The sequence below is a fragment of the Schistocerca americana genome, chromosome 2, assembly GCF_021461395.2.
Source record: "Schistocerca americana isolate TAMUIC-IGC-003095 chromosome 2, iqSchAmer2.1, whole genome shotgun sequence".
In the NCBI taxonomy this organism is placed as follows: Eukaryota; Metazoa; Arthropoda; class Insecta; order Orthoptera; family Acrididae; genus Schistocerca; species Schistocerca americana.
The window spans coordinates 427012709-427026603 of NC_060120.1; the positions used below are offsets into that span (position 1 = coordinate 427012709).

The window sequence follows — 13895 nt, forward strand, 5'->3', positions numbered from 1 at the left end:
CAGAAGTATCACTCTCTGTTTCATGGTGACTGTCACCTATCACGAAATCAAGAGCATCATGATAATCGTCAAATGTGTCGTCATTGATCCCATTTTCCTCTTAATCTAAATCCCGTAACGGCGCTTGCACCCAAGCTTCCAAATCTTATTTGCAGCAGATATGTTACTCTTCTTAGAAAGTCGATTCATGTCATACCTGAAATATGACATAAATTCACGCATAGACGAAGACGCTATAAAATAACAGCCATTTAAAGCAGAATATGTCGTAATTAGAAACATGCAGTCTTTTGGACCTACCAAATTCTTTTACTTAATACGAATCATGCGGTATCTCTGGCACACAACTTCGCGCAAAAAGTGGTTCAAATGGCTATGAGCACTATGGGACTTAACAACTGAGGTCATCAGTACCCTAGAACTTCGAACTACTTAAACCTAACTAACCTAAGGATATCACACACAGCCATGCCCGAGGCAGGATTCGAACCTGCGACCGTAGCGGTCGCGCGGTTCCAGACTGAAGCGCCTAGAACCGCTCGTCCACACCAAACTTTGCGTACTCCTCTAAGCAATACTCTGTATGTCCTCACTGACAAAGTAAAACTGATTGTTGACTGCTCCTTTACACGCGGCAAGTATTGCGGCGCAGGTACTGGGAAAGTCAAGCCGCGCTCTCTGGCGCTGCTGCCACACTCGACATTTAAAATAAACGAGGGGTTTGAGAGACCGACGTTTCGGGTTAATGGTTAAGCAATTCACAAGATTAAAGGAAAAGCCTATCGTGGTCTTGGAGTTACAAGAAGAAGAAGCCTAAAGGAGCAGGAAGTGAAAACTTTTGTTGCTAGTGAATTTTAGCAGTTATGCGTCTAGTACGAGCATTCGTTTCTTAGTAAAATTTTTAATCCACTTGTAAGTTCATTGCCAATTCTTTTATCCTAAGCTTTTGCAAGAATTAGTCTTGAGGTATTTGTATGCTTCTATGCATTAATACGCTCTGTGAAAAAAAAAAAAAAAGATGGACGCACCACCAACGAATTACCCGAAAGGGGTGGGAATCGGTTGATATGATTTACATTTACAGACAAACTTATGATTACAATTCAGAAAAATTGGATGATTTATTTAAGAGAAAGAGCTTCAGAAAATGAGCAAGTCAATAAGGCGTTGGTACACCTTTGCCCCTTACGCAAGCAGTTATTCGGCTTGGCATTGATCAATAAAATTGTAGGATATCATCCTGAGGGATATCGTGTCAGATTCTGTCCAACTGGTGCATTAGATCGTCAAAATTCTGATCTACTTAGAGGGTGTCATAATGATCCAAAAGTTCTCATTTGGGGAATGATCCGGCGATCTTGTCGGCGAAGGTAGGGTTTTGCAAGCACGAAGACAACCAGCAGAGGCTCTTGCGGTGTGCATGTTGCATTGTCTTGCTGAAATGTAAGTCCAGGATGCCTAGCCATGTAAGGCAACAAAACTAGGCATAGAACATTGTCGACGTACCGCTGTGCTGTAAGTGTGGCACGGATGACAACCAAAGGAGTCCTACTATGAAAAGGAATGTCACCAGACCATCACTCATGGTTGTCGGGCCTTATGGCTGGCGACAGTGAGGTTGGTATCCCACGGCTGTCCGTGGCGTCTCCGGACACGTCTTCGCTGATCATCGGGGCACAGTTCGAAACAGGTCTGATCACTGAAGACTGTTCCATTCCATTCAATGAGATTCCAGGCCGAGGCACATGAGAGCATCAAGTACAGTTCATGATAATATGGCATTTGTGGCTATTTTTGGTGTCGCAGTTTTAATTGTCCACAGTGCATTTGTTGATGCCTTTCTAATGTTTTGGGTAGGAAGCGGTCTTTTCCTTCCGTTCTTAAGTCGTGAAATGACCCATCAGACTGAAATGAATCTAATTAAATGAATAAAGCCACCAGAGGGTTGGGACTCCTCTTCCCATTGGGAAAACAATTGCCTGGGTTGCCCTCATACATGGAATCACTATATGGAAGAGTTTCCTCTCCTCGCCGTCTTTTCATACATTGCCGCCAGTCTCCAAGAACAGTCGTCGCCTTCGCCAGACAGTCATTTCGTTTGCCACAATTTCCAACGTTTTAGCGAGCGAGGTGGCACAGTGTTTAACACAGTGACCTCACATTAGGAAGGACAATGGTTGGAATTCGCGTCCGGCTATCCAGATTTACGACTACCATGATATTACATTAGGAAGGACAATGGTTGGAATTCGCGTCCGGCTATCCAGATTTACGACTACCATGATATTCCTAAATCGCTTCAGCCAAATGCCGGGATGATTGATTTGGAAGGAACGGCCGATGTCCTTCCGCATCCTTACAATATTCCTAGCGTGTGCTACGTCTCTAATGAGCTCGATGTTGGCGGACGTTGAACCCTAATTTTCTTCGCCGAAATTCTTTCGCCTACCAGCTACAGTACGTCTGCCCTCAAAGTCTCGAGGTATTAACCCATGACTACAGTGTCCACAATCATCTACATTCATCTACCTCCACTTACTCCTTTTTCCCCTGTTTACTAAATGGAATGTTCTCCTAACTTTCCCCACCTTCTCCGCTGCTCGAATCGCTCCACCTACACTCACTCCCATCTACACTCAATGAATCACCAAACTCCCAGACTTCTCGTTTCTAGATAATGTCAATGGAGCATTCGCTGCAGCTGCATTGACACATTCATTGACCTCGCCGTCGCCGCAACAACCGAAGACATAATTACAACTGCACCAGTCTACTGCGGCACCAGCTTTTACCGTTCCTTCGTGGCCGTCACCGCCATCATTACAACTGCGTCCAAAAGCAGAATCACCAACCACAACTTCTCTAGCCACAACAAAACCCGCACCATCTTCATATGCAGCAGCTGTGACCGCACCAGCCACATCTGCATCTCTAACTCCACCAGCTTTAAGCAAGAAACTAACGGTACGAAAAACTGTAAATTCCGTCAGTGTTCTCAGACAACCTATCCACATAAAATCCCCACAAATTATCAAGCACAGGCGCAGCATCCATACCTGAAACCCAAAACCCAACACAGAATCCCCACCCAACCAAAACTATGAATTCGACCCCATCCGAAACATCACCTTCAACGCCTTCCTTGATCCTATCGTTAAATTTCTAGATTCTAAAACCCTAGCCCTCGAAATAAAAATCTACCTCACAAATCTCTATGTATCACGACTGATACCGCTCAAAGATTCCATGTCATCCTCTAATCCGGGTTTCCACTGCCACCTACTGCATGGAGTTCTTACCATAACTTTCGGTTCACATGTTCCTCCGTTGCCCGCCGGCTCTCGCTTGTGTAATCAAGGGGATTGATCCAAAGATCACAGTGGGTGAAGTCGACCAGGAGCTGTCTCTCACAATTCACCAACATTCCTCATCTGCATCTTTCCTGAAGATCTAACTACAATACATCATTGAGAATGGAGCCTACATATATAACCGAAAACACTAAATAGACCCTTCCTGATCCCAAACCCAAGCCTACCGTTGACAAACATGCCACATTTACGAAGACCGTTTACCTCCTAGTTGCTAAAACCCTCATTCATACCCCAGTGCTGTACCAACACTACCCCAACCTTCAGTCATCACCCCTACAGTCAACCCCATCCCATTTCTTCTTATAAATGTGAAGTTAACCCCGTCCAATCAAACCTGAATTGACCATCCGAATCAGCCATATCGACAAATCACTGCACTCGCACAATTCCCTACATTTTGCTCCCATCGATATAGATAGCACCAACTTCATTACGTCTGTCCTTCCAGTTGATCATCCAAGATTCTTCCATTAAGTCATCCTGGGTGCCCATTCAATGTTCCATATAAATGCCACTGCCACATACTCACAAATAAACTCTCACTTCCTATTTTCCCGACTGACGGAATCGTCTAATACTTTCCCATTCAACCTTGTACAGCACAACCAACCTCACAGCATCCCCAGATCCCTTACATCATCACAACCCTTTCAAACAACACCTAATGACCTCTTCTGCATATCTACAGTTCCACTGTCAGCTCCGTATACTGAACCATGATCACTTCAGAAATACCTATTACCTGGAACCGGTCATCAAGTAAGAACCAACAGTATCATTTTCAGCAACCTGTCACCTCCGAGCAGCTCACCGTACGATACCCATGGAATCAGCTCGTTTTTAATATCATCATAATTATTACCATATTTCAATATTTTTAATGCCATTCTAATATTAACAAACTGCAGGCTGAAGAGCGGCTACACTGCTGCTACCAGCCCGCATCCGCATCGCAGAATAAAGTAACAGTAAAGGGAAAAAAGCCAAAGTATGGTACAAAATTGCTAAAATAGAAGCATAAAATTTTAAATAGTAGCTGCAGCATGAGAGAAATCAGAGCAAGTTAGGAAAGGATGCAACACTGGAGATTCTATAGTCATACGTCAAATTCATGAATCAAGTAGACTGGTAACAGCAAAAGGATGTCCTTCGGTACTCTAGAAGCGATTCCATCTCCTTTCGCTAGTCATTGCAGGTGACGTATGTGAATGCAAAGTACACGTAAAAAATGAAAAAGTTCATTGCAACATAATTAAAAAGACGGATAAGTGTTCCCTAAAGAGAACATTGTCGATCCGTACAAGATAGGTGCAGTGGTGTATGAGCACCATTGTCAAAGAGGGTATGATCATGTCCTCTTAGTACATGAGAAAAAGTATCAGTGCGGCAAATCTTTTTACGAAGCGTTCTTTGTTCAACGACAAGATTTAAACTAAAAATATCGCTTTGAAACAAAGAAGTTTAATTTGCTAAAGACAGTCCGCGGAGAAAATATATTTGTTCGAATTTCATTTGCATGTAAAACAATATACCCGCTTGCAATTACTTTTTCTTTGTACAAACTTCAGATTAGAGACGGCCGGCAGTGCTTGGTCATTAAACCTGTTTTATTACACGTGAAATCTTCTTGTTCCGCTCTTTAAATTAAGAAATATTATGTCGCTCGTTATAGCTGGCATTAAAAAGGGGAATTGTTCGTGCTCTTATCCAGAAGAACATTTTCTGCAGAAGGAGCCTGCCTTTTAGAAATAAAATAACAGCAGCATTTTGACGACAAAAACTCAAAGTGAAAATAAAAAAAGGCATGTTATTTGCCTAATACAAGAAAGAAACGTAACTAATAACGTAAGGCGAGCCACGATTACAACTGGTACCAAAATGATGACACTGATTTTTGCAGAGATTGGAATGGATTAAAATTGCGTCTCGACGGAAATTGTTGTTGCCGCTAACTTATACATGGATTTTATGTTCTGCACTGACAGAAAGATGAAATTCCAGGATTTAGCAGTACCGCAAGTTTAGAATTACTAACTTTTTACTAACGTAAAACTAAGTCGTAACTTCCTATTAGGAGTAAAATGAACAATGAATGATGTATTATAATACAGCTGCAGTTACGTACCCTGCTATCAATTTGAATTACAATATTTTCATTTATTGCAGTTGCAGTGCCGAATTGACTTCGATATGTAATACTGTGTTTCTCGGTGCTCTAGGCCTATGGGACTGTACACAATGAAACCTTGCAGTGTAGCTTTCATACAGTAGTGCGAGAATGAACTCTAAAGTTGATAAGTAATTTACACCAGTGTTTTTACTAATACTTGCTGCGAAGGCACCTTGCGTTATAAAAGAAATGCTTAGACTTATCATCCAAAGGAGGAAATACAAAAGCTTAGGAGAATAAAGGAGACCAATATAAGTTGCTTATGAATGATATTGAAAGTGTAGGTGAAATGTGAAGAAATCGAAAAGGCAATGATCGTCGGAAGATCAAATTCAGTATACAGAAAATTAAACTTTCGGTGCAATACTTAGAGTATAGAAAGAATTCCACTATTAAACGCAAGGGAGGGATGGAGAGAGTACATTGATAGCCTCTACGAATGGGAGAAGTTATCTACTGACTAGATATAAGAATAAGTGCAAATCAATTTGGAATACATAGTTTTACAGAGCATTCAATAAATTGCGAAAAAACTAGGCAGAAGGTATAAATGATAATCCTTTTGGAATTTTTAATATCAAGTGGGGAGAAGTGCAACGAGATGAATGTTCAGATTAGTGGGCAGAATTTGTGACAAAATTGAGAACCACGATGTAGACGAAATGGAGTGAAAAGACGCATGACCAACGAAGCAAGGAGGACCTATTGAAGCAGACTAGCACAAGCAAAGAGAGCATTTTTCGCTAAGGGTAGTGAACCAGTATCAAATATAGGCCTTAATTTGACCAAAAAATTTCTGTAAGTATTTCCCTGGGGCACATAATTGAATGGTAGCCACTCATAAACCACGGAGAAACCAGATACAAACTGAATCGGGGCATTTAAGATTTAGTGTACAGAAAGATGCTGTAAAGTAAGTAGACGGATAAGAGATAACGACATTCTGTGCAGAATCGGAGAGGGGAGTGAAAATAATGACTAGAAGAAGCGACAGGCTGACAAGAAGTAAGAAGCCTGTTGAAAAAATAATGGAAAGGTCTCCTTGTATATGCCTCAGTGCAATAAATGTTGTAGTAGCCACATACCTTTAGGTTACAATTCTGTACTTACTGTGACAACAGGGATGCTGGTTGGGCGCCTAGGTCGTCACACCATTTTGGCTTTTCACCTCTCATCCTGAATGTTGCTGTAGTGTTCCCTCGTTTATTACGATTTTGACAAAATTTCTTCAAATATAAAAACCATGTACCTTACTGGCAAGGCCGGATTAGGGGTTGGGAGAGGGGGGTTGGGGGAGGGGGGAAGGAACTGAAAGTTTAAGAAAGACAGAAAGCCTGACGTAATTCATCGTTTTGTGATTGGGAAGCAGATAATTGAGCTAATGTGTGCACGTAAAGTTAAACCTTTTACTTTGTGGCAAATTTGTAAATTTTTAGGTCTGCGCTCGGGCTCACACATTCAGGTATTTTCTGAAAATTCTGGATTCTTTTCCAAGTTAGTAAGAAATAGTACTGCCAGCAGCTTTACCTGAAGTTACGTCTTTCGATTTCCAATCATCATCAGGCTTCTTACAGCCAGTACCTGTACCTTCGTTCTTCTTTACGCCTTGACATTTCACCCAAGTTCTCTTGTTAGCAAATAGTACCTTGTGTCTTGTTCGGCGTTATTATCAAGAACCAGCGTGTTTCAGTCATCATGTAGCATTTCACGTCTCGTTGAAAAGCGCGATGAGTAGTTCATTAGGTACTAACACTATAAATGTGAAAGTAAATCTGTCAGCTTTTCATGGCTGAACCACCGACTCGAATTTGAAATCGATTCGTTTGTGTTGCAGCTGCGATGCCGTGGACATAGGCAGACGTTTAACATGTAAAACCTACTGTTTGTCCACGGAAGTTGACGACTGGCGCGGTGGCTGTCGGGAACGCTCGTGCCACAGCATTAAGGCTGCTGAGGGGAAACTTGCGGTCAGGGGAAGGCAGCGTTGGCTGCATGCAGTAGTGCTGGCTCCGGTCTACCTCCTTTTTATGCTTAACACGAAATAAGAGGCCGCGCTCGCATATATATTGCCGGCTTCAGTGACACTTCGGTCGGATCGGAAATCACCTAACTTGTTGACATATTCATGCTTGAGAGACTTACCGACAACTTGTGCATTATTTATTAATCGAAAATAATGAGAAATGAAAGTAGATGAATGTACAAGTTACGACTATGAATCACCTGTCAAAAACTGATTTTTGGAATCTATTTTCACGCTGCATTTATTAAACACAGTGCAGCAGTAATGTTTACAAAGCATAATTAACTGTGTCTGAAAGAAATGTCGAAATGGCGATCACTAAAGATCTCTGTCATTTGTGTTTGATTCAAGAACATCATCGTCATCGCTTGAGGGCGTAGCACTGATGACAACTTCACCGGTGGCTATTTCCGTTATTGCATCTCGTGTTCAATACTCTTCCTCCAGTTGCTGTACTTTCCTGCAGTAAGCTTGCCAGTCCTATGCAGTAACTGAAAGGAAACCAGCATTAACATGATTCTGCCATCTTTTCTTTGACATGTCACCAGCGACATAGTTACCCACGAGATTTTGTTTTCTTTTGTCCCACGCCAGTTCTGTCAGATTTAGAGTGCTGTTGTAGGGCGTAAAGGGACTACTTTGTGGCCCCTGCTCTCACAAATTTTATTCGCTACGTACACTTTCACTGCTGGTTTGCTTTCTTTCAGTTGAGATAAATGTTCAACCTTCCTCAATGAGACTTGCAGTTTATTTGCCTGTGTCGTAACCACTCTAAATTATCAATCCTGGAATCATATTTCTTAGGCACACTGTCGAGCTTCGTGCTATGGTATGACGCTTTATCCATACAATCACACAATTGTTTGGAATATTCGGATCTACCACATCTGCAACTCCCGCCTCCCATAGACGTCAGCTAGTTTCGTCGAATTCAAGAAATTCACAAGTTAGTGGAAATAGTTTCTTGCGTGAAGCTTCCTGACAAGTTAAAACTGCGCGCCAGACTGAGTTCCAAGGTTCGAGTCCAGGCCAGCACACAGTTTTAAATTGTCGGGAAGTTTGAAAACAGCGCACATTCCACTGCAGGGTGAAAATTTGATACAGTTTCTTGGATCTTGCTGCAAGTACTTGCAGCATTTGTCATTTCGTGGAAGTTTTCTCAAACTTACAGAAGTTCGTTGCTGGTGCGAAAATATCAACGTCAAAAAGGAGAAATGACATAAAGACATACCGTGCTAAACAAATGAGCTTATCAATTAATTCGTTTCACCCGAACTGAAAGCAGAATTGCAGTACAGACGTCTTCGAATTTTAATACTTATTGATGCTACCGTAAACAGAAATACATTACATTTTTGGTGTTCTTGTTGTGGTCTTCAGTCCAGAGACTGGTTTGATGCAGCTCTCCATGCTACTCTACCCTGTGCAAGCTTCTTCATCTCCCAGTACCTACTGCAGCCTACATCCTTCTCAGTCTGCTATGTGTATTCATCTCTTGGTCTCCCTCTACGATTTTTACCGTCCACGCTGCCCACCAATACTAAATTGCTGATCCCTTGATGCCTCATAACATGTTCTACCAACCGCTCCCTTCTTCTAGTCAAGTTGTGCCACAAACTCCTCTTCTCCCCAATTCTATTCAGTACCTCCTCATTAGTCGTATGACCTACCCGTCTAATGTTCAGCATTCATCTGTAGCACCACATTTCGAAAGCTTCTATTCTCTTCTTGTCTAAACTATTCATCGTTCACGTTTCACATCCATACATGGCTACACTCCATACAAATACTTTCAGAAACGGCTTCCTGACACTTAAATCTGTACTTGATGTTAACAAATTTCTCTTTTTCAGAAATGATTTCCTTGCCATTGCCAATCTACATTTTATATCCTCTCTACTTCGATCATCATCACTTATTTTGCTTCCCAAATAGCAAAGCTCATTTACTACTTTAAGTGTCTCACTTCCTAATCTAATTCCCTCAGCATCACCCGATTTAATTCGCCTACATTCCATTGTCCTCGTTTTGCTTTTGTTGGTGTTCATCTTATATCCTCCTTTCAAGACACCGTCCATTCCGTTCAACTGCTCATCCAGATTCTTTGCTGTCTCTGACAGAATTACAATGACATCGGCGAACCTCAAAGTTTTTATTTCTTCTGCACGAATTTTAATTTCTACTTCTAATTTTTCTTTTCTTTCCTTTACTGCTTGATCAATATACAGAATGAATAACATCGGGGATAGGCTACAACCCTGTCTCACTCCCTTCCCAAACACTGGTTTCCTTTCATGCTTCTCGACTCTTATAACTGTGATCTAGTTTTTGTACAAATTGTAAATAGCCTTTCGCTCCCTGTGTTTTACCCCTGCCACCTTCAGATTTTGAAAGAGAGTATTCCAGTCAACATTGTTAAAAGCTTTCTCTAGGCCTACAAATGGTAGAAACGTAGGTTTGCGTTTCCTTAATCTGTCTTCTAAGTCGTAGCGTCAGTATTGCCTCGCGTGTTCCAACATTTCTACGGAATCGAAACTGATGTTCCCCGAAGTCGGCTTCTACCAGTTTTTCCATTCGTCTGTAAAGAATTCGCGTTAGTATTTTTCACCCGTGACTTATTAAACTGATAGTTCGGTAATTTACACATCTGTCAACACCTGCTTTCTTTGAGATTGGAATTATTATATTCTTCTAGAAGTCTGAGGGTATTTCGCCTGTCTCATACATCTTGCTCACCAGATGATAGAGTTTTGCCCGTGCTGGCTTTCCCAAGGCTATCAGTAGTTCTAATGGAATGTTGTCTACTCCCGGGGCCTTGTTTTAACTTAGGTCTTTCAGTGCTCTGTCAAACTCTTCACGCAGTATCGTATCTCCCATTTCATCTTCATCTACATCCTCTTCCATTTCCATAATATTGTCTTCAAGTACACCGCCCTTGTATAGACCCTTAATATACTCCTTCTACTTTTCTGCTTTCCCTTCTTTGCTTAGAATTGGTTTTCCACTTTTTTTGTATAAGTAGTAAATATTGCTTCCAAAAATGGGAGAGTAATTAAAAGGCAGTCTTACGCTGAGATAGTGCCCCACACATTTGTTTCCTGTTATTGGATATTTGATTATACAATAGGCGAGAGATGCTCGAAGATTGTGTAAAACATCTTCAAAGCTTTTAATGTACTGTAAGTGAAGCCCTCTAATTTTAGTTAAGTGAACATTGTTACTCAGTAACATCAATATGTACTCCCCTAACATGTTTTCCTACTTTTTCATTTTGGTATTCTGTCACGATTTTTATTCATTAATAGCAATGCAACAACAGCAGCGAATGCTCTGGTGTTTAATATAACTGCACTTCTGTAACAAGTAGTTGCATCTACTTTCTGAAATAACTTGCCTCGGCTACTTGAAGTAATCTTGAATAAGTTTTTGTTTTAACGTAAACACCTCAGCAAGTACTTACAAAAGTTAATGAATGGTGGATACAAGCCTTTCGGAATACTTCGCGTTTAGGGGCGGCTTGACATTGCCAACGCTTGGAGACAAATGAATATCTTTGAAGTAGTGCCGATTTTTTCCGCTTCTGGCGGCACTAGCGAATCGTAAAGTTCTTGTGACCAAACAGTACGTTCGTGCGATGATGCAGCGAACGGGACAGCGCGCATCACGAACTGTGCTTCTACGATAGTTATTCATCATAACAATGAGTACTGATAAGGGAACTAACCTGCAGGTACAAGGTACTTGAATATATAAATAATTAAACACTAAACAATGGAGAACTTTTGGAAATGTTTTGTGATGGAATTGTTTACATAGCAGTGTACAGCTGTGCTTAGAACAGTCCAACAGACCCAATTTTCAGACACCGTAGTTGGATGAGTATTATCATCATTCAGGATTCATACCTTTTCTCGATCATTTATTAAATGAAATGTCATTAAGACTCCCTCAGCTGCAAAGAATCGGACAGTAACAAAAGTATAGCGCATGTCTTGCAAACTACTGAAACATAAATATGAGATACCCTTACTTTGCAGTTGTGAAGGAAGAGCTACAAATTTGGCGACGTATAGACGAAAATGTGTGAAAGTCTCCCTATAAAACAGCAACGGTGATGCCAAATATTAGTCTTGTGCCAATTGTTGTTCACATTTCCGTTAGTAGCCAACAAGGCAAAGAGATCTGCGTCAACTTACGCAGTCTGGAGAAATCTTCGCAGCTGAAAGACAAGATGATGGTTTAAATGGACTTCACTGATGCATACGCACCAAGATATTGCATCAACGATGAACGCTGAGGAAGTGTTGGATATCTTCTGTAGGACACACAAGAAAAATCTTTAATTACATGTATAATACTGACTGTGATAAAATTATGACTTTAATAAAATCATATTTCTAGTATGTGAATTGATAAACATACAAACACATACACAATGACACTCGAACCTGTACCCTACGTCCTCTGCAGAGGCTGTCCTATATTGTGGGATATTCGATGAGATGTACTGTCATACCAAAACTAAATATTGGATGTGCTCGGAAGACTAAAAAACAAGATTAAAAGATTTACGTCAGGAGCTGATAGCGGAATTTATAGTATTGATTGAAAGGGTTGCATGCAATTTGTAAGGCAAACGATTAAGGGAAAGATGATATGTTCAAATGTGTGCGAAATATTATGGGACTTAACTGCTAAGGTCATTAGTCCCTAAGCTTACACACTACTTAACCCAAATTATCCTAAGGACAAACACACACACCCATGCCCGAGGGAGGACTCGAACCTCCGCCGGAACCAAAGATGATATAACTCTTGTTAACAGGCAATAGAATTTTTGTAAGAGTGTAATATATTTGGTCATTACTGTGTATCATTGTTTAGATAGTATCACCAAGTGGCTATGTGTACTGTAACGCCCCAAGGATCCAGAAAGCCCGTGTCATTAGTACCGAAATATTTACGCTCGTGGCGAAATAATCCCCTAACTGCGCTAGATAATTGGTTTTTATAGCAAAATCTGTTTATATGACTTCCACACCAGAACGAGCATAAATAAATTTAGAATAAACTTGATAAAAATCGTGATTACGCCATATTTGGATAACTTGGAACAGTACGAAGGTGACCTCTATCATAAGCAATAAAAGGTAAGGGAGACTTCTGAAATAAACATGTTTGCTAAGGGAAAATAAAACACATTTCGAAATATATGTTCTACCAGTTACGTACTTGAGAGAATGAACGGAGCTAAAAATCAGAAAATGATTTGCAAATGGTGACCTAACTTAGTTTTCGTCCAACACGAGTAATCGCATTGATAATGAAATAGTAATTAGTTCTCGCAGTCAGTGATATCGATTAAATACATTATATAGCAGAATGGACGAAGTTCACACGCTCCTCGATGGTCCCACCGCCACACCTTCACCTGCCTATGTTGGGCAATATTTTTCTGCCTGACTCATGTAGTACTATCACCGTCAGAGGGTGGTACGGGACTACAAGTCCCACCGCCATACCTCCAAAGTGAATTGCAGTGACGCAGTCACTGCCCTGTGGAAATTTACTGCCTCACCAACACAGTTAGACCGCAATAGACCGGTGATGCTGTATTGTAACATATCACCCCGGACTACAAGTCCATTTAAAAAAAAAAAAAAAAAAAAAGTTCACTCACATTGTTCATACATTTATTCTGAATAAAATTATTAGTTACTCTTGGTTTCGAAATAAGTGTCAATCTTTGAATTTCGGGGTTGTGTGCTCAATTTACAGATCGCTTTGCGTGGCTGAAACATGTGCCGCTATTGTAACAAGTATGACTATGAACAGATTGACGTCTCACCGTAAAGTGCGGCTTCCGTGGGATATTTATTTAAATTGACAGCAATGTTGCAAATAAGGACACGAAAGCTTCTTAGAAAGTTTTGTTGCAGTAAAAAGGCGAGTATTTTGTCTGTTAGGAGGGGGGATACCGGGATTCCCGACAGTTTGACAAGAGTATACCACACATTGGACGATCGCTGCTCTCCGCGCCATGTGGCCACGCGTTGCCAACTGTGTGACATGCTGGGGCAAGGGGTGGTTATGTCAGCTCACCCCAGCTTCAGATTGTATCTTTAGCCAGGTGGTGGGAGACCATCTCTATGAAAAAATTTCAATTGCGAAGTTACAAAATCGCCAGCGTCTCGTTGTTAAAAAGTCAGTTTTGCAGTGATTCTGGGTCCGTCTCCATTGACTCCATTATAGCAACGTCTGAGTAGCATTTCCACGACGTGGGCCTGTCAGAACATCACTTTCACTGGGTCCATCATTTCAAATCTGG

At 41.1% G+C, this 13895-nt stretch overlaps 1 protein-coding gene across 1 annotated transcript in view; it reads right to left on the bottom strand.

Annotated features, from left to right (window-relative positions):
- Positions 1–13895, bottom strand: part of LOC124594068 (Down syndrome cell adhesion molecule-like protein Dscam2) — a 178587-nt gene that overhangs the window by 150905 nt on the left and 13787 nt on the right. The gene's annotated exons all lie outside the window — the stretch shown is intronic.